The sequence below is a fragment of the Choloepus didactylus genome, chromosome 13 (assembly GCF_015220235.1).
Source record: "Choloepus didactylus isolate mChoDid1 chromosome 13, mChoDid1.pri, whole genome shotgun sequence".
Taxonomy (NCBI): domain Eukaryota; kingdom Metazoa; phylum Chordata; class Mammalia; order Pilosa; family Megalonychidae; genus Choloepus; species Choloepus didactylus.
Window position 1 is genome coordinate 74,107,225 of NC_051319.1, and position 20,915 is coordinate 74,128,139.

The 20,915-nt window shown below is 36.8% G+C and overlaps 1 protein-coding gene and 1 pseudogene across 6 annotated transcripts in view; one reads left to right on the forward strand and one right to left on the reverse strand.

Moving 5' to 3' along the window:
• The window catches only part of LOC119507842 (solute carrier family 22 member 4-like), an 846,933-nt gene that overhangs the window by 208,809 nt on the left and 617,209 nt on the right, over positions 1-20,915 (forward strand). The gene's annotated exons all lie outside the window — the stretch shown is intronic.
• Positions 8,135-8,705, reverse strand: LOC119507846 (annotated as a pseudogene).

Here is a 20,915-nt window from a genome sequence, read left to right on the forward strand (position 1 = left end):
CTGGGGTGTTACCTTGGACGCTTTGTGGCCTTAAGACTGTAACAGTGTAACCAAATAAACCCCCATTTTATAAAAGCCTATCCATCTCTGGTGTTTTGCATTCTGCAGCATTAGCAAACTAGAACACTGCTCTATGTCTGACTTTATAAAAACACTTAACAATTTGAGTTCAGAGAAATTAGTGTGTGACTGTTGGATTTGCCACTTATTAGTCATGTGATCTCTTTACTAAATTGCTTAGATGAGCTAATGCTCATTTTTCTGAAATGAAAAGTGGGTATAAGTCAGTGTAAGAATATCTACTCTACTTCACAGAGTTCTTTTAGAGTAACAATGAAGTATTTCATATGAAAGTGCTTAAAATTTTATGTTTTTCATGATAATAAAATGGTAAAAACAGTAGTGGTTAAGTAGTAGTATTAAAGTAACTGTGATACTAACCAATGCTTATTAAGCACTAACTTTATGTCATACACTGCTGTAAGCATTATATGTGTACCATCTCATTTCATCCTCATGAAAATTATTTGAGAAAGGTGCTTTAATTTCATCACTTAACAGTTAGATAAATGGACTCAAAAAGTTCATGTTACTTGTACAATGGCAGTTAATACATGGTGATGCTCAGATTCAAACCTGGGGCAATCCGGAGCCCTTAGCTTTTACCCACTGTGTTATACTGATTTATTCCTCTGGTATAAAATAGATCAGATTTCTATGTGGATATTTCTACTTCAAGCAACATTCTTATTTGAAATCAAGCCTTCCACTGAGAACAACTGGAGAATATGTATCTCAAAAATTTGTTCAATGATATTGGAGAGCTACTAAGGCAGTGAGCAATCAAGGAGCTGAGATCCCAGAGGGAAGAACACAAAGAAGTGAAGCTGACATTCATCATCAACTTTTTTAAGACATTGACCAGTAAAAAACTGTAGCTGGAGCCTGAATACCTCAGTAGAACTTTTGGTGGTCTCAAGGGATTAGGGGACAAAAGTTGATTTTCAAAGCTCACCAAGAGGAATATCCCTGGTGAATACTCCAGGGTTTTATTTAGGACCTCACTCTAATAAAAAGAGAGAACTGGAAAAAAGTTCAGCCTGAAGAAATGACTGAAGTCTCACTCCAAATCAACTCAATCTCTAACTGTAGTAAGGCGGTTTGTTCCTACTCAAACTGCCTGCTAGAAGCAAAAGCAAATCTCTAGAGGAACATAATATCATCCAGAGTCTCAAAGATCCTTTATAATTTTTCACATATAATGGAAATAAAAAAATCACTGATTGTCAAAAAGATAAGAATTGACAAATGATTATGAGAACTAAACAGTCCCACAAGAAATCCAGATATTAAGTTATGGATTTAAAGTAATTGTACCTAATATGCTCAAGAAATTAAAAGACAAGATGGAGAATTTCCATAGAAAACTTATATCTATGAAAAAATGAAGTAGAAATTCCAGAACTAAAGGTACACCATGTGAAAATAATAACATAATAGATCGTAGATCCTTGCCTCCTCCTAATGCTCCCAACTTGTGCTCCCTCCTCTGCTCAGCCTGTAGATAACTGCTGATTGTCAAGGTTCTCACTTTCTACCTTAGGTAAGATCATCAAATTTCTTTTGTTGTTGTTGTTGTTCTCTTTTAATAAATTGGAAATATACATTCAAAAAAGTGCACAGGTCATAAGTGCATAGCCTTAGATATTTTTACAAGGGGAATACACCCATGAAACCAGCACCCAGATCAGGATATAGAATAATACTGGCAGCCAAGAAGCCTCCCTCAAGCCCAAGCTCAGTTATTATTCCCTCCTTTTCAAATGTTATTACTGGATTTTAGTTTTGTCTTATTTTGGACATTATATAAATGGAAAAAAAACAAACAAACTCACAATGCTCTCTTTCATGTCTGGCTTCTTTTGTTCAGTACTGTGTTTGTGGGATTCATCCATGTTGTTGGATATAGTAATAGCTACTTCATTTTCTTTTCTGTGTGATACTCATTATATGAATATACTTCAACTTATTTATCCATTCTACTATTGGTAAACATTTGGCATTTGGTTTGTTCCCATTCTGGCTACTAGGGTTAATGCTGCTTTGAATAATCTTACATAATTTTTGGTGTTGAGAGATAAGCATTTTGTTGAGCAAATATTTAGGAGGGGAATGCGGTATGCACTTTTCAGTTTAAATATATACTGCCAAAAAGTTTTCCAATGTGGTAATTGTATTAGCAGTGTATGAGAGTTCCAACTGCTCCACATAACTACCAGTGCTTGCTATTTTTGTCCTCTTTTTAATGTTTTTATTAATTAATTTCTTACTAGAGAAGTTTTATGTTTACAGAAATATCATGCATAAAATATATAAAATAGAGAGCTGACATATGCCACCCCATTATTAATGCCTTGAATTAGTGTAGCACATTTGTTATAATTCAAGAAAGAACATTTTTATAATAATACTATTAAATATCATCCATAGTCTAGAATAGGTTTCATTGTGTTGCATTGTCCTGTGTTTTTTCTTTTAATTTTTATGCTAGTAACATATATATGACCTAAAATGTCCCACTTTTAACCACAATCACATATGTAATTCAATGCTTTTAACTACATTCACAATGTTGTGCTACCATCACCACCATCTAGTACCAAAATTTTACAATTAACCCAAATAGAAATTCTGGACAATTTGAGCATTCATTCCCACTTTCCTATTCCCAAAGCAGCCCCTGGTAACCTATATTCCAGATTCTGAATCTAGTTGCTTATTCCAATTATTTCATATCAGTGAGATCATACAATATTTGTTCTTCTGTGTCTGGTTTATGTCATTCAGAATGTAGTCCTCAAGGTTTATGCACGTTGTCAAATGAATCAGAACTTCCTTCCTTTTGAATGTTGAATAATATGTCATTGTATGTATGTACCGCATTTTGTTTATCCATTCATCAGTTGATGGACACTTAGATTGCTTCCATCTTTTAGCAATTGTGAATAATGCCACTATGAACATCGGTATGAAAATGTCTGTTTGAGTCCCTGCTTTCAATTCTTTGGGGTATATACCTAGTAGTGGGATGGTCAAGTCATAGGGTAATTCTATGCTTAGTTTCCCGAGGAACACCAAACTGTCTTCCACAGTGGCTGCACCATTTTACATTCCCACCAGCAAGGAACGATTGTTCCTATTTCTCCACAAACACTACAACACTTATAATTTTCTGTTTTTCAATAGTAGCTACTCTCAAGTGTGTCAAATGATAGCTAATTGAGGTTTTGATTTGCATTTCCCTAATAGCTAATGATACTGAGCATCTTTTCATGTGCTTTTTGTCCATTGTGTATCCTCTTTAGAGAAATGTCTATTGCAGTCCTTTCCCCATTTTTAGTTGGGCTGTTTGTCTTTTTATTGTTGACTTATAGGATTTCTTTATATATTATGGATATTAAACACTTATAGAATTTGTGGTTTCCAAATATTTTCTGCCATTGAGTAGGTTGCCTTTTCACTTTCATGATAAAGCCCTTTGATGCACAAAAGTTTTAAATTTTGAGAAGGACCAATTTATCTGTATTTTCTTTTGTTGCTTGTGCTTTGCATATAAAGCCTAAGAAACCATTGCCTACCATAAGATCTGAAGGTGCTTCCCTAAGATTTATTTGGGAGTTTTATAGTTCTGCTTCTTATATTTAGGTCTTTGATCCCATTTTGGTTTAATTTTTGTATAAAGTGTAAAATAGGGATTATCTTTCGTTCTCTTGCATATGGATATCCAGTTGACCCAGAACATTTGTTGAAGAGACTATTCAGTCCCATATTTGAAAGCCTTGTCAAATATCAATTGGCCATAGATGTAAGGGACTATTTCTGAATTCTCAATTTGATCCCATTGGCCAATATATCTATCTTTATGCCAGCACCATGGTGTTTTGAGCACTGTAGCTTTATGATACACTTTATAGTCAGGAAATCGTGAGTCCTTCAACTTTGTTGTTCTTTTTCAAGATGTTTTTGGCTATTCCGGGCCCCTTACCTACCCAAATAAATTTGATAATTGGCTTTTTCATTTCTGCAAAGTAGGCTGTTGGACTTCTGATCAGGATTGCATTGAATCTGACAATCATTTTGGGTAGAATTGACATCTTAAGAATGTTTAGTCTTACAGTATCCTTCCATTTATGTAAATCTTTGATTTCTTTTAGCAAAGTTTTACAGATTTCCTTGTATAAATCCTTTACATTCTTGGTTAAATTTATTCTTAGATATTTGCCATCTTAGTTGCTGTTGTAAAAGGAATTGTTTTCTTGATTTCTTCCTCAGATTGATCATCACAGTAGTGTACAGAAACACTACTGATTTTGCATGTTGATCTTGCACCCTGACACTTTGCTGAGTTCATTTATTAGCTCTGTTAGCTTTTTTTGTGGATTTATCAGGGTTTTCTTTATATAGGATCATGCCTTCTGCAAACAGGGAAAATTTTACTTCTTCCTTATATATTTTTATGACTTTTATTTCTTTTACTTGCCCAATTTCTCTGGCTAGATCTTCTAGTTCAATGTTGAATAGCATTGGTGACATTGAGCACCCTTGTCTTGTTCCAGATCTTAGAGGGAAAGCTTTCAGTCTGTCACCATCGAGTATGATGTTAGCACTGGATTTTTCATATATACCCTTTATCACATTGAGGAAGTTTACCTCTATTTCTATTTTTCCAAGTGTTTTTATCAATAAAGGATGCTGGAGTTTGCCAAATGCCTTTTAAGCATCAATTAAGATGATCATGCAGTTTTCCCGCTTTGATTTTTTTTTTTCATTTTTATTGAGATTGTTCAGATACCATACAATTATCCAAAGATCCAAAGTGTACAATCACTTGCCCCTGGGTACCCTCATACAGCTGTGCATCCATCACTTAATTTTTGTTCAATTTTTAGAAACTTTTCATTACTCCAGACAAGAAATAAAGTGAAAGATGAAAAAAGAAAAAAAGAAAAGGAAACTCTAATCCTCCCCTATCCCTAACCAACCCCCCTCAATTGTTGACTACTAGTATTGATATAGTACGTTTGTTACTGTTTATGAAAAATATGTTGAAATACTACTAACTGTAGTATATAGTTTGTAATAGGTATATAGTTCTTCCCTATATGCCCCTCTATTATTAACTTCTAATTGTATTGTCATACATTTGTTCTGGTTCATGAAGTGATTTCTAGTATTTGTACAGTTGATCATGGACATTGCCCACCATAGGATTCAGTTTTATACATTTCCATCTTTTGACCTCCAACTTTCCTTCTGGTGAATATATGACTCTGAGCTTCCCCTTTCCACCTCATTCACACACCATTCGGTGCTGTTAGTTATTCTCACATCTTGCTACCAACACCCCTGTTCATTTCCAAACACTTAAGTTTATCCTAATTGAACATTCTGCTCATACTAAGCAAGAGCATCTACATTTCTTCCGCAAGGCAGGAGGGAGAGTCAAAGAAGGTAGAGAGGCAAAAGAAAGAGGAAACAAAAAAATGACAGCTAGGAAGCAGCAAAAGGAAAAATAACCTTAAATCAAAGTAGAATAAAGAATCAGACAATACCACCAATGTCAAGTGTCTAACATGCCTCCCCTATCCCCCCCTCTTATCTGCATTCACCTTGGTATATCACCTTTGTTACATTAAAGGAAGCATAATACAATGATTCCATTAGTTACAGTCTCTAGTTTATGCTGATTGCATCCCTCCCCCAATGCCTCCCCATTTTCAACACCTTGCAAGGTTGACATTTGCTTGTTCTCCCTCGTAAAAGAACATATTTGTACATTTTATCACAATTGTTGAATACTCTAGATTTCACCAAGTTACACAGTCCCAGTTGTTATCCTTCCTCCTTTCTTGTGGTGTCTCACATGCTCCCCATCTTCCTCTCTCAACCATATTCATAGTTACCTTTGTTCAGTGTATTTACATTGTTGTGCTACCATCTCCCAAAATTGTGTTCCAAACCACACACTCTTGTCTTCTATCACCCTGTAGTGCTCCCTTTAGTATTTCCTGTAGGGCAGGTATCTTGTTCACAAAGTCTCTCATTGTCTGTTTGTCAGAAAATATTTTGAGCTCTCCCTCATATTTGAAGGACAGCTTTGCTGGATACAAATTCTTGGTTGGTGGTTTTCCTCTTTCAGTATCTTAAATATATCACACCACTTCCTTCTTGCCTCCATGGTTTCTGCTGAGAGATCTTCACATAGTCTTATTAAGCTTCCTTTGTATGTAATGGATCGCTTTTCTCTTGCCACTTTCAGGATTCTCTCTTTGTCTTTGACATTTGATAATCTGATTATTAAGTGTCTTGGCGTAGGCCTATTCATATCTCTTCTGTTTGGAGTACGCTGCGCTTCTTGGATCTGTAATTTTATGCCTTTCATAAGAGATGGGAAATTTTCATTAATTATTTCCTCTATTATTGCTTCTGCCCCCTTTCTCTTCTCTTCTCCTTCTGGGACACCAATGATACGTACATTATTGTACTTTGTTTCATCCTTGAATTCCCGGAGACGTTGCTCATATTTTTTCATTCTTTTCTCCATCTGCTCCTTTGCATGTAGGCTTTCAGGTGTTTTGTTCTCCAGTTCCTGAGTGTTTTCTTCTGCCTCTTGAGATCTGCTGTTATATGTTTCCATTGTGTCTTTCATCTCTTGTGTTGTGCCTTTCATTTCCATAGATTCTACTAGTAGGTTTTTTGAACTTTTGATTTCTGCCGTATACATGTCCAGTGCTTCCTTTACAGCCTCTATCTCTTTTGCAATATCTTCTCTAAACTTTTTGAATTGATTTAGCATTAGTTGTTTAAATTCCTGTATCTCAGTTGAAGTGTACGTTTGTTCCTTTGACTGGGCCATAACTTTGTTTTTCTTAGTGTAGGCTGTAATTTTCTGTTGTCTAGGCATGGTTTCCTTGGTTATCCAAATCAGGTTTTCCCAGACCAGAACAGGCTCAGGTCCCAGAGGGAAGAAATGTTCAGTATCTGTTTCCCTGCGGGTGTGTCTTAGAAAATTGCTCCACCCTTTGATGCCTCGGGTCACTGTGCTTTTCTGCCCAGCAGGTGATGCCTGTTAGCCTATAATTCTTGACTGGTGTGAGGAGGTAAGGCCGTGTTCCCCCAGGCTCTGGGGTCTGGTTCTGAATGGAAAGGGCCCCACCCCTTTCCTCCTAGAGAAGACAGACCCCTCAGGTGGAGGTCATTAGCATTTCAATGGTCTCGCTCTCTGCTTGTGGTGTCTCCACCCTTCCTGGAGTCACAGCCCTGGAAACTGAAAATGACTGGGGCTTTCTCCACTGAGCCAAAAAAGAAACAGATAGTCCCCTTCAGACCCAGTCCACGGCAACCCTCTGGCTCTCCCAGGTCACTCATCACCCAAAGCCTCTGTCTGTTTTTTTGGGGATGCGTACCTGTAGTGAGCAGTTCACACTCGCTACTTAAAACCCCAGTTGGAGCTCAGCTGAGCTGTATTTGCTTGCTGGCAGAGAGCTTCTCTCTGGCACCAGGAGGCTCCACAGCTCGGGCTATGGGGGAGGGGGTCTCCCGACCTGGTTCCACAGGTTTTACTTACAGATTTTATGCTGTGTTCTCAGGCATTCCTCCCAATTCAGGTTGGTGTATGATGAATGGATGGTCTCGTTTGTCCCCCCGCAGTTATTCTGGATTGTTTACTAGTTGTTTCTGGTTTTTTGTAGTTGTTCCAGGGGGACTACTTAGCTTCCACTCCTCTCTATGCCGCCATCTTGCCCCTCCCTCCCTCCCGCTTTGATTTTTTAATGTAATGTATTACATTAATTGTTTTTCTTGTGTTGAACTACTCTTGCATACCTGGGATAAAACCCACTTGATCATGTTGTATAATTCTTTTGATGTGCTGTTGGATTTGGTTTGCTAGTATTTTGTTGAGGATGTTTTCATCTATATTGATAAGAGAAATTGGTTTTTAATTTTTTTTCTTGTATCTTTTTTTATTAGGAAAAGTTTAATAAAGAATTGCTTTATGAATACCAAAAAAATATACACAAACTATAAGGCACTAAGAATTTAAGTATCTATGTCATAGCAAACAGTTGGCAATTCAACATCCAGGGTCAACAGAATGTTTGAAGGAGACTGCAACAGAGTAGACTCCCACATCAGAGAGGGCATCTTCAAAGGGGAGGGGGGATCCAGCTCTAGCAGCTTCTCAAGTTCCCTCTCCTCATTGAGGATCATGAGAGACACTCCATTCAAGGGGAGGTGTGCAATCTGGTGCTCTTCAGGCAGGTCAAAACTCAAAATCTAGAGGACTGAAGGGAAAGAATTTTTCTGTTTCTGGATAGACATCATCTGAGGCAGGAGCAGAGCTTTTTGCTTTAACAGACATCTCAGTCATCTTTTTGACAGAGAAGCTTGGCTGTTTTTGTGTGAGGGGTCCATTAGTCTTGACTGACTTTCTTGTAGCTCTGTTGACAGTTCCCAAAGCCTTTCTGGCAGCTCTAGGTAAGGCTGGTGGAGCATCAGATATTTTGCCAATGTGCAGTGTTGAAATCTGAGATCTTCCATCGAGGGCTTTCACCGAAGGTCCAGGCCCAGCTTCAGCCCATCCTTAGGAGTCACACAGGTGCCTTGTTCTCATTTTCCTTATCAACAAAGATCAGAGTAGCCATTCTGGATTACTCCAAGGCTCCGCCCTTCTTGTAGTGTCTTTACCTGACTTTGGTATTAGGGTGATGTTGGCCTCGTTGAATGAGATAGGGAGTGTTCTCACCTCTTCAATTTTTTGGAAGAGTTTGAGCAGGATTGGTATAATTCTTCTTTTAATGTTTGGTAGAATTAACCTGTGAAAATCTCTGGTCCTGGACTTTTTATTGTTGGGAAGTTTTTAATGACTGATTCAATCTCTTAACTTGTAATTCGTCTTTTGAGATCTTTTATTTCTTTTAATGTAGTGTAGGTTGTTCCTATTTTTCTAGCAATTTATTCGTTTCATCTAGGTTGTCTAATTTGTTAGCATATAGTTGTTTCTAGTATCCTCTTTTGATCCTTTTTGTTTCTGAGGAGTCAGTAGTAATGTCCCCCTCTCATTTCTGAGTTTATTTGTATCTTCTCTCATTTTCTTCTTCAGTCTAGATAAAGGCTTGTCAAAAAACCTACTTGTGGTTTTGTTAATGCTCTCTATTTTTTTATTTCTCTATTTCATTTATTTCTGCTCAAATCTTTTCTTTCTTTCTGCTTGCTGTGTGTATGTTTGCTCTCTTTTTCTAATTCTTCCAGGTGTGTGAATAGGTCTTTGATTTTAGCTTTTTCTTCTTTTTAAAGGTAAGCATTTAGGGCTATAAATTTCCTTCTCTGCACTGCCTTTGCTGCATTCCATGTTTCGATATGCAGTATTCCCATTTGCATTCATTTCAAGATATTTACTGATCTCATTTGTAGTTTTTTTTTCTTTGACCCTGATCATTTAAGAGTGTGTTACTTAACTTCCATATGTTTGGAGATTTTCCAGTTGTCTGCCTGTTATTGATTTCCAGTTTCAATCCACTGTGGTCAGAGAAGAAGCTTTGTATTATTTCAGTCTTTTAAAATTTATTGACGTTTGTTTTGGGACCCAATATGTGGTCTCTCCTGGAGAATGATCCATGTGCACTTGTGAAGAATGCTTATCCTGCTGTTTTGGATGCAATGTTCTGGGTATGTCTGTTAGATCTAGTTCATTTATCATATTTTTCAAATTCCTTATATCCTTATTGAACTTCTGTCTAAATTATCTATCTACTGATAAGAGTGGTGTATTGAAGTTCCCAACTATTATTGTACAGGTGTCTATTTCTCCCTTCTGTTTTGTCAGTGTTTGCTTTGTGTATTTTGAGGCACCATGATTAGTTGTATAAATATTTATGATTATTCATTCTGGTAGATTTACCCTTTTGTTAATATATACTGTCTTTCTTTGTCTCTTGTAATAGTTTTTGAGTTAAAGTCTATTTTCCCTATATTTTTATAGCTACCCAACTCTTTTTTGGTTACTCTTGGTAAGGATTATTTTTTCCCATTTTTTTCACTTTCAACCTATTTGTGTTTTTGGACCTAAGGTCAGTGTTCCATAAACAACATATAGTTGGATAATGCTTTTTTTTAAATCTATGCTGATAATCTGTGTCTTTTCACTGGGGAGTTTAATCCATTAATATTCAGGGTTATTACTGAAAAGACAGTACCTACTTCAAACATTTTGTCCTTTGGTTTTTATCTGTCATATATTTTTGTCTCTCTTTTCCTTTGTTGCAGCCTCCTTTTCTGTAAAGTTGATCTTTTGTAATGTATCTATCTGATCATTTTCTCATTTCTCTTTCTGTATATTTTTAAAATACTTTCTTTGAGGTTATCCTAGGGTTTTTATTGCACATCCTACATCCGTAACCTACTAATTTGAAAAGATACCAATTTAGATTCAATAGCATACATGTTCTCTGCTCCCATATCCCTCCATTTTCCTCTTTATATTTTTCTGTCCCACATTTCCTCTTCATATTTTCTGTGTCCATTATCAGGAAATATGACTTTTTCCTGTTCAATTGTTTTCTGACTCTTTTGGATCTGTGCATTGAGGATACAGTACAATTGAATTTTACATTTAACCTTTCAGTTACTCTTACTGATGATCTTCATTTATTCACACTACTCTAAGCCACTCTCTCCTGCCTGTTCCTTTTAACCTACAAAACTCCCTTTAGTAATTCTTGTGAGGCAGTTTTTTTGTTGGCAAACTCTCTCAGATTCTGTTTATCTGTGAATATTCTAAACTTTTCCTTAATTTTGAAGGACAGTTTTACTGGATAAAAAATTGGGAGCTGGCAGTTTTTCTCTTTTAGTGTATTAAATATATCATACCACTGTCTTCTTGCTTCGTGATTTCTGATGAAAAATCAGAATTTAGTCTTATTGAGGATCCCTTGTATGTGACAAATCATTTTTCTCTTGTTGCTTTCAGAATTCTCTGTTTATCTTTGGCATTTGGCATTCTGATTAGTTATGTGCCTTGGAGTATGTCTACTAGGGTTTATTATGTTTGGACTTTGCTGTGCTTTGGGGAATTGTATATTTATGTCTTTCATGAGTTGGGAAATTTTTGGCCATTGTTTCCTTAAATATTCTTTCTGCCTCTTTTTCCTTCTCTTCTTCTGGGATACCCATGATGTGTATATTTGTACATTTCATGCTGTCACTTAAGTCCCAGACACACTGCTCAATTTTTTCTGTCATTTCTCTTTCTGCTCTGATTGTCTGATTTAGATTGTCCTGTCTTCTAGTTTGCTGATTCTTTCTTCTGACTGTTCAAATCTGCTTTTGCATGCCTCTAGTATATTTTTAATTTCCATTATTGTGACTTTCATCCCCATAATTTCTGTTATGCTTCCTTTTTTTAGAGTTTTTTATTCAGTTTTATTGAGATATATTCACATACCCTACAATCATCCATGGTGTACAATCATTTGTTCACAGTGCCATCATATAGTTGTGCATTCATCACCACAATTTTTGAACATTTTCATTATGCCAAAAAAATAAAAATAAGTATAAAAATAAAAGTAAAAAAGAACACCTAAAACATCCCATCCCACCCATCCCACCCTATTTTTCATTAAATTTTTGTCCCCATTTTTCTACTCATCTGTCCATACACTGGATAAAGGGAGTGTGAGCCACAAGGTTTTCATAATCACACAGTCACCCCATGTAAGCTACATAGTTATACAATCGTCTTCAAGATTCAAGGGCACTGGGTTGCAGTTCAACAGTTTCAGGTATTTCCTTCTAGCTATTCCAATACATTAAAAACTACAAAGAGATATATATCTATGTAGTGCATAAAAATACCTTTCAGAATGACCTCTTGTCTCATTCTCTCAGCCACTGAAACTTTATTTTGTTTCATTTTGCTTCCCCCTTTTGGCTAAGTATATGTTTTCAATCCCAAGATGCCGGGTCCAGGCTTGTCACCTGGAGTCATGACACATGTTGCCAGGGAGATTTACACTCCCGGGAGTCATGACCCATGTAGTGGGAGAGGGCAGTGGGTTTACCTGTTGAGTGGGCTTAGAGAGAGAGGCCACATCGGAGAAACAAAAGAGGTTCTCTGGGGGAGACTCTCAGGCACAATTATAAGTAGACTTAACCTCTCCTTTGCAGTAACAAGCTGCATAAGGGCAAGCCCCAAGATTGAGGGCTTGGCCTACTAAATTGTTAGTTCTCAATGCTTATGAGAATATCAGTAATTCCCTAGGTGGGGAAGTTTAGTATTTCTGCATTTTACCCAATTCCTCATGGGGGCCCTCAAATACATTTTTATTCTCTTCCCAAATTACCTTGGGATGTATTGGGATTTCACACTAACCTGTACAAACCTGTCAGATTTCACTTCCCATTCAAAGTTCCATGAAATTATGGTGTTTGAATAAACTGTGCAAGTTAAATTATTTAGTGTTGTTATGCTTCTTTTTAAACTTTCAAATTCTTTTTTGTGATCACATATTGTCTTCTTAATATCTTTTAGCTCTTTATCTACTAGCAGTTTATTTCTAACCAAATTTTCTTTCTTTTCCTTGAACTGATTTAGGAGATTTGTTTGAACTTCTTTGACTGAGGTCCCAAATTCTGTGTCTTCTCTGAGGTTTCTTATTCCCTTGACTGAGCCATATCTTCCTGTTTCTTATTATGGCTTTTTACTGATGTTTGAGCATCTGATTACTTTAATGTGCTAGCTCTGAATATCAGTTTCTCCTACTTGCCTAGGGTTTTATTTTTTATTGGCTTTTTGTGAAGACTCTTCTTGTGTTAAGGCTTGATCCAACTTATTCTGGACTTTTAGAGTAGCATGTGCTTAAATGTTCAGATTTTCTAATCTCTTTTGCACATGATTTGTGACCTGGATATACAGTACAATTTTTAAGATTGCCCTTTTTTGAGTTCAATTGTTTTGCCTTCAGGAGAAAGCTTTCTTTCCTCTGTTCCTTCTCTGGAAATCTTGATTTCTTCTCTTTGCTTTTCTGCAGTTTTCTCTCCAGCTTCTATGATTTATTAAAATTCTCTCCTCCATTCAGTGCCCTCTTTTCCTTACACTGTTCAGTTCTGGTACCCATCTTGTCTTACAACACTTCAGTTCTCTCCTTTCCCCCCTGTTTTTTTCTTTTTGTTGTTGTTGTTTTGCTTTGTTTTGCTTTTTTCCTGTGAGGGTTTTCTTCTGTAGTTTCTTCCCCGTTAGTGTATCCCACCCCAGGGAGTCATATTGTGTCAATCCAGAAAGGTCCATCTTGCATTTAGGTGGTCCAGCAAACAGAGATTGGAATGAGTGTGTTTGCCTCATGCCAACAGTTCTGTTGTGGTCTCTTGTTTTTCCTTGGGGTCCTTTTGTATGCAGTGCTCCTCTGCTGCCTGTGTTCTACTCTCAGGCTCTGTGGATTTAGGTGCCTGTGCTTGGATGTGAGTGGGGTTCTAACTTGCTGCTGTGAGTGGTTCTGTGGCCTGCATCCGTAACAGGAGGGACCTGGGACACACTGCCTCTGTGTGACTCCCAAGCTAAATGAGGAGAGCAACCAAACTGGTAGGTCCAGGACATAAATCTCCTACCTGATTTTGGTGTTTGTCTTACTTTTTCTTCAATTCAGCATTTGTGGAGTCCTTCTCCAGTCTCTGTCATACTCCAGAATTCCAAGCAAATGGGATGCCCTTTTATTAGTTGATTATGCAATAAGATTTTTCCAGGGGATGTCTTACATTGCTATGTTAATGATGTCACTTTTGTCCTTTTTGTTTTGACCTTCCTTTCTAGTAGGTATGTAATTGTGATTTTAATTCACCTTTCCTTAATAAATAATGAGTTTGAGCTCCTTTTCATACACTTACTGGTCATTTAGATAGTTTCTTTTGTGAACTTTTTGCCCATATTTTGTTTTTCTATTGATTTTTAGGAGTTTTATTTTGTTTTGGTTCTGAGTCCTTGACAGATAAATGCATTACAAACATCTTTTCCAACTGTGTGGTTTGTCTTTTTACTCTTTTTATGGTATTTTATTTTTGATGAAAGAAGTTGTTAATTTTGATGTACTCCTGTGTAAGAAATGTTTGTTTTCCTCAATATCATAAAGACAATCCCCTATGTTGTTTTCTAGAAGTTGTCTTGTTTTACCTTTTCTGCTTAGATCAACAGTCTACCTAGAATAAGTTTTCACATGCAATATGAGGAACTTAGACATATTTTTTGCACATGGATATCCAGTTGATCTTTCCCCATTTCACTGTAGTATCGATTATCTTTGCAGAAATCAAGTGACATCATATGGATAAAGGTCTGTTTCTGTACTCCAGTTTATTCTATTGGTCACTTTCTTTCTATTCTTGTGCCAGTCTCATATTGCTATAATTTTTGTTACTTTATAGTAAATTATGGTACTTATAAAGTAATTCTTCCAACTTTGTTCTTCCCTCCAATTCTTGGGCCTTCGAATTTCCATAAAATTTGGCATCAGCTTATAAATTCTCTCCCTCTTTCCCTCTCTCTCTCTCTCTCAACACACACACACACACACACACACACACAAATAAAAACCCCTCAGCAAAGTTGGATAATAATCTGAAAATTGATGTCTACCAGAATAAGGGGAAAAATACAAGTATTTTAACTCTACATGCCTTTTGGACACAACAGTACATTTTCCCTATGTTTTAAAATTATTATTGTATTATTGTTGTTGTTGTTTATTGTTGTTAATTCTTTTTTTCATTTCTTACTGCATTTCCATACTTTCGTATGGTATCATGTTCTTTCTGCATGGGGAATTCATATGTACATATATGTGTGTATGTGCATATATATGTATATACACATGTACATATAAACATATATATGTATTAGTTTTTAATATGCATGTGCTGGAGATGAATTCTCTACCATTGTATTTGTTTAAAAATATCTTTATTTTCCACTGGATAGAAAATTCTATTTATAGTTATTCCCTTTCAACATTTTACATATATTATTCCATTGTTGTATGACTTCCATCATTTCTATTGAGAGGCCAGCTTCAATTGAATTGTTGCTTCTTTAAAAATAACACATTTTATTTTCCATCAACTCTTATTTTAAGATTTTTTTCTCTGACTTGGTTTCCAACAATGTAAATATGTTTTACATTCATAGCACTTTTTGAATCCTTGGCTTGTTGTCTTTCATCAGATTAGGGAAATTCTTGGCCGTTATCATTTAAATATTTCCTTTCTTCCTTTTTTTTTTTTACTCTTTTTGCTTTGGGAATTCAAATACATATTAGACCTTTTCATTGTGTTCCATATATCTCTTTTGCTATTTTCTTTATTTTCCACATTTTTTTAGCTGCATTCTTTAATTTGGATATTCTGTTTCTACTGACCTCTCTTCCACATCACTAATCTTTTGTTCTGCTGTATCTAATGTGCTATAAAACCTATCCATTGAGCTTCTAATTGGTTTTGAAGTTTATTTTGTAGAATTTTCATATGATTTTTTAGGTAGATTATAGTTCACTTATGAAATCCTCTCTTATCATCTATTTTCATGGGCATATTAATCAGTTATTTTAAAGTTCATGTCTGATATCTCAAATATCTTAATTGCCTCTATGTCTGTTCTATTATCTAGCTGATCAATTTTAAATTTAATGACAGATAGTACCTATGAAAAGTTTTAGGAGCTTTGGATAATGTTGTCTTTGTCCAAAAATAAATTTTCTTAGCAGGTAATTAGAACAGGAGCATGCCACTTTAGTCCAATCATGGTCTAAGCTGATTTAAGGATGTTTATAATCATTCTAAAGCCTGGTGTATTTCTAGTTTACCTTTATTTCTTGAGTGTAATTCTTCAGGGAGCCCAGCTAAAGTCTGCATGGCTAATAAGGCCCTAAGACCCAATTCTTTATCTTCCCAGATATAAGCTGTTGCTAGATGTGCTTAAATTTTCTGCCTCTTAGCAGCTACAAATCAGGAGATGCCTTGAGAGGAAAAGCAGTTATGCTATCAGTCTCATTTTAATGCACTTCATTTCTCTTTAAGCTTTTGTCTCCTCATGTTCTGAATTCTTTGGTAGCAATGAAGTCTAACACTTATTTACCCAGCCCTGTGTATGTGATAAAAGCTCTTCTCAGCTCCCCTGTCTTAGTAGCTGCATTCATCTTGGTTTCTCAGCCTCTGCATCTTAACTGTTTATGAAATGATAAATGACTCAAGGCTGAAAATGGGATAGAAAGTTGGGATCACCTTAGTGAGTGTTCTAGTTTGCTGTTACTGCCAGAATGCAAAACATCAGAAATGGATTGGCTTTCTTATAGGGGGTTTATTTGGTTACGCAGATACAGTCTTAAGGCCATAAAGTGTCCAAGGTAATGCATCAACAATCAGGTACCTTCACTGGAGGATGGCCAATGGTGTCTGGAAAACCTGTTTAGCTGGGAAGGCACATGGCTGGCATCTGCTCCAGAGTTCTGATTTCATAATGGCTTTCTCCCAGGACATTCCTCTCTAGACCTCAGCTTCTCTCCAAAATGTCACTCTCAGTTGCTCTTGGGGTGTTTGTCCTCTCTTAGCTTCTCCAGAGAAACAGTCTGCTTTCAAAGGCCGTCTCCAAAATGTCCCTGTAAACTGCAGTTCCTCTCTCAGTTCCTGTGCATTCTTCAAAGTGTCCTTCTTGGCTGTAGCAAGCTTGCTCCTTCTATCTGAGCTTATATAGTGCTCTAGTAAACTAATCAAGGACCATGCTGAATGGGCAGGGCCACACCTCCAAGGAAATCATCCAATCAGAGTTATCACCTACAGTTGGGTGGGCCGCATCTCCATGGAAACACTCAATCAAAGAATTACAATCTAATCAACACTAATATGTCTGCCCACACAAGATTGCATCAAAGATAATGGCATTTGGGGGGACATAATACATTCAAACTGGCACAATGAGTTTCCCATTTCTCCAGTATCTTGCCTGTTCAAGTTTTGCCTGCCTTGGTAGATCTGTTATACTTTGAAACATTTTTTTCTTCTTTTTAAATTTTATCCCATTTCTCTAATTTTACTCATTGGGAAGATTGATTTGCCATGAGCTAATCTACCATAGCCAGAAACATAAATCCACACCCACAATTTAAGCTACTACCTTTGCACAGATGACTCTCAATCTATTTCACCAGCTTAAACTTTTTCTGCCAAACTGTAGGCCCAATGAAACAGTTGGACATTTTTATCAGAGTGCCCCACTGGCTTATGTCTTGATCTATTTTCTAGATCCCATACAAAATAGCACCCTTAAAACTTCTGTTTCATTCAATATGCTCTCTTTTACTCTGTCTTCAGCCTTTCCCTCACTGCTGTTTACTTCTCATTAAAATTAAATACATTCAAGTATGTAATGCCTTAAAAATAAATACAACCGAACAAGCCCATCAACCTTACCTACCAATGCCTCTCTTTTCTGTGTCACAGCTAAATGTCTTAAAAGAGTCTGTTTTCACTACTCCAACTTCTCACCTCCCAGATGTTCCTCCACTACTGTCATCCAGCTTCTGCTGCACTGCTCCCCAAAATCATCAATGGCCTCTTTGTTGCTAACTCCAGTGGCAAGGGCCCATTCATTAATGTACCTGACTTGACCACTTTGCAGTCTTGCCCATTTGTTGACCACTTCCTTCTTCTTGAATTGCTCTCTGCCTTTGTTTTCATGATTCAGTGCTTCACTCCATATTGGTCCCACTTTCTCTGTCACTTTTAGGCTCACTTTACTCTGCATGACCCATAAATATTCATCTTCCATAGGATTCACTTCTGCTGTCCTTCATTATCTTCACTCTGTATTGGTAATGCCCAAGTCAGGCAGAGGAGCAGGAAAGCCCCTTTGGGGATGGATGGGGTTAAGTCATAGGTGAAGCCACCTATTCTCTGCTTCAAATAACTCAAATGCTGACTCTAGAAGGTCTCCTGATCTTTCACCTGAACTTCAGCATTGTATATCCAAATATCAAGGGAGGATCACATTCAAATGTACCACAAACACCAAACATTCAACATGTCCCCAAATAAAATTTATTACCCAGCACTATCCTATCCTACCATATCCTATATCTCCATGAGGGGTACCATCATTGACTCAAGTGCTCAAGCAAGAAGCCTGGGAATCTTGCATGTTTCTTTTCTCTCAATCTTAAGTTCAGATGTCATCCACCTAACCCCTTCTCTCAAGGATTTTGACTTCAGAGTGTGTGTGTATGAAATATTGTACATAATATACCATATTATTACACAATTTTGGCATGTCTCTCTCTTCCACCTGACTGTGAGTTACTCAAAGGCAGATATTGTGCCTTATTTACCTCTGAACACCCAGTGCCTAGCATGGCTCATTCCTTGTATATATTTTTGAACCTATTTGCATATGTCAAGGTTACCTATGATAGGTGTTATGGAAATAGAACAGATAACTTTCTGTGGTAGTCACCAGAGAAATGATTCTTGGGTCTGGGGACATTGATGAAGTAGCAGTTAGATAGGATTTTATAACTGGACATGGCAGGGAGGGGATTTCTAGACTGCTACATATTAGTGGTATTTCTTTGGACAAGTAATATAATAATATGTAAGCTTCAGTTTTTTCATATGTAAAATGGGAATCATAGATTTTTCTGTTACTATGTCTGTGAGAATTAAATGAGATGGTGCATGCAAAGCACCTAGTAAAGGTACCTGGGACACAGTTAGTACTCAGTAAATGGTAGTAGTTGTTAGTATTAATGAAAGAAAAACACAAGCACTAGTACAGTCAGGAAGGTACATGATGCAGGTATGGGAGAGCCAGAAAATCTGTGTGGTTTAAAAAAACAAGACACAAAGGAGAGTATTGAATGTTTCCGTAGTCAAGTGAAGAGAGATTTAAATAACAAAAGAAAGTGAATGCCCTCCTAAGTAGTCTGATATCTTTAATATGTGATCATCTATATAATAGGACTTAATTAACGGAAATAGGGCAGAAGTGACATGTAGCTGGCATTCAGGGCTTCATTATCTCAATTTTGAGCCCAAGTGAGACAGTACTAATTGATGCCACATCCAGATGTGGCTTCCAAATGTACAATAGAGTGGTCCAGGCAGGCATTGCCAATCAATCGGAAACCTAGTTGCTCTCTCTGGGTAGTAAGTGTCTCTGTGGCTCTATTTAATTTTTCTTGTACAGACAAAGTCAAATTAAAGGGAGAAACCAGAAGATCATTAACCAAATGATAGGACAATAATTGAAAGAATACTTTTCAGAGTAAGAGCATGTTTCCAGTCTATACCCTGATTTTTCCAAGCTGTTCGTTCATTCTTTGAATATGACACATTGGAGCTTTAATCATTATGACCATGTTTATGATCCCATTGTATCCTCAGAACAACCAAATTCACAGTATCCATTTTTCTGATGAGTAATCCAAGTCTGTGAAATACCTGGTGAATTAATGTTAAACCAAAGCTGAAACTCTGGCCTTGGTCAGGGTTTCTCTTGACTTTTAACTCAGAGCTGGGAGGGCTGATTTTACTGAGTAAATTTCATCTTCTCTGTTAGCTTTCTAGTGTGGATCCACCTTCCAATTAACCAACAATCATAAGCTTTACTAGAAGCACATTACTTTTCTTTTAATTCAATTCACTTTTAGTTAATTTAGCTTAGCTACAGAGCTTTAGAAGTGATTTTTTAAAAGAATAGATGCTAAATTAACTGCAGTTTCCCTCCTATCTTTTGTCTAGGGTGTCTGCAAAATATTGAATTAATTGATCCTAGAAGTCCAGTAATAGAAGAAAAATGATTTTTCGTCAACCTCAGCCACACAGACAACATCACTTTAGGAGTTGGCAATTTATTTTATTTTAGTCTCTTGGATTACCTCATCTTGCTTTCTGGACTCTACTCATGAGGGAGGCTCAGGATTATTCTGTACGCATGTTAATGAAGACGTGTGCTGGGTGGCATCATTGGAAAGGCACTACCAAGTTAAGCAAACCATATTCTAAGAGAAGAAGGGAAATGGAAAGCTTCTGCATTCCCACAACTGGACTGCTCTATCACCCCTATATACATTTTCTGCATTATTATGCATTCTTTATAGTGAAGATCACATCCCCTCTATCTACAGCCAATTTACTCTCTTTCTGATCACTCCTAGTGCCTCTTGTCTTTTTCAAATATTTTTTATTCCCGGTCACATTTAAATTCACTTTCTCTTGTGATGAAACTTTCCCTCTCTCTCTTCTCTCTCTTTCTCTACACATACACACACACACACACACACACACACACACACACACACACACACACAGGGGAAAACTTCCCTCTAAATATAGAACTTAAGCTCCTTCTTTGAAAAAAAGATATTGTTATTTTTTTAATAAGAGACATTATCGGTTTACAGAAAAGTCATGTAAAAAATACAGCGTTCCCATACATCCTCCTATTGTGGACACTTTGCATTAGTGTGGTACCTATGTTACAACTGATGAAAGATTATTAAAATATTACTTTTAACTATAGTCTATGGTTTACATTAGGTGTATTTTTCCCATATACCACCCTATAATTAACAACTTGTAATAGTGGAGTACATTTGTCATAATTCATGAAAGAATATTCTGGGGGCAAGATGGCAGACTGGTGAGCTGTATGTTTTAGTTACTCCTCCAAGAAAGTAGGTAGAAAGCCAGGAACTGCGTGGACTGGACACCACAGAGCAATCTGACTTTGGGCATACTTCATACAACACTCATGAAAATGTGGAACTGCTGAGATCAGCGAAATCTGTAAGTTTTTGTGGCCAGGGGACCCACACCCC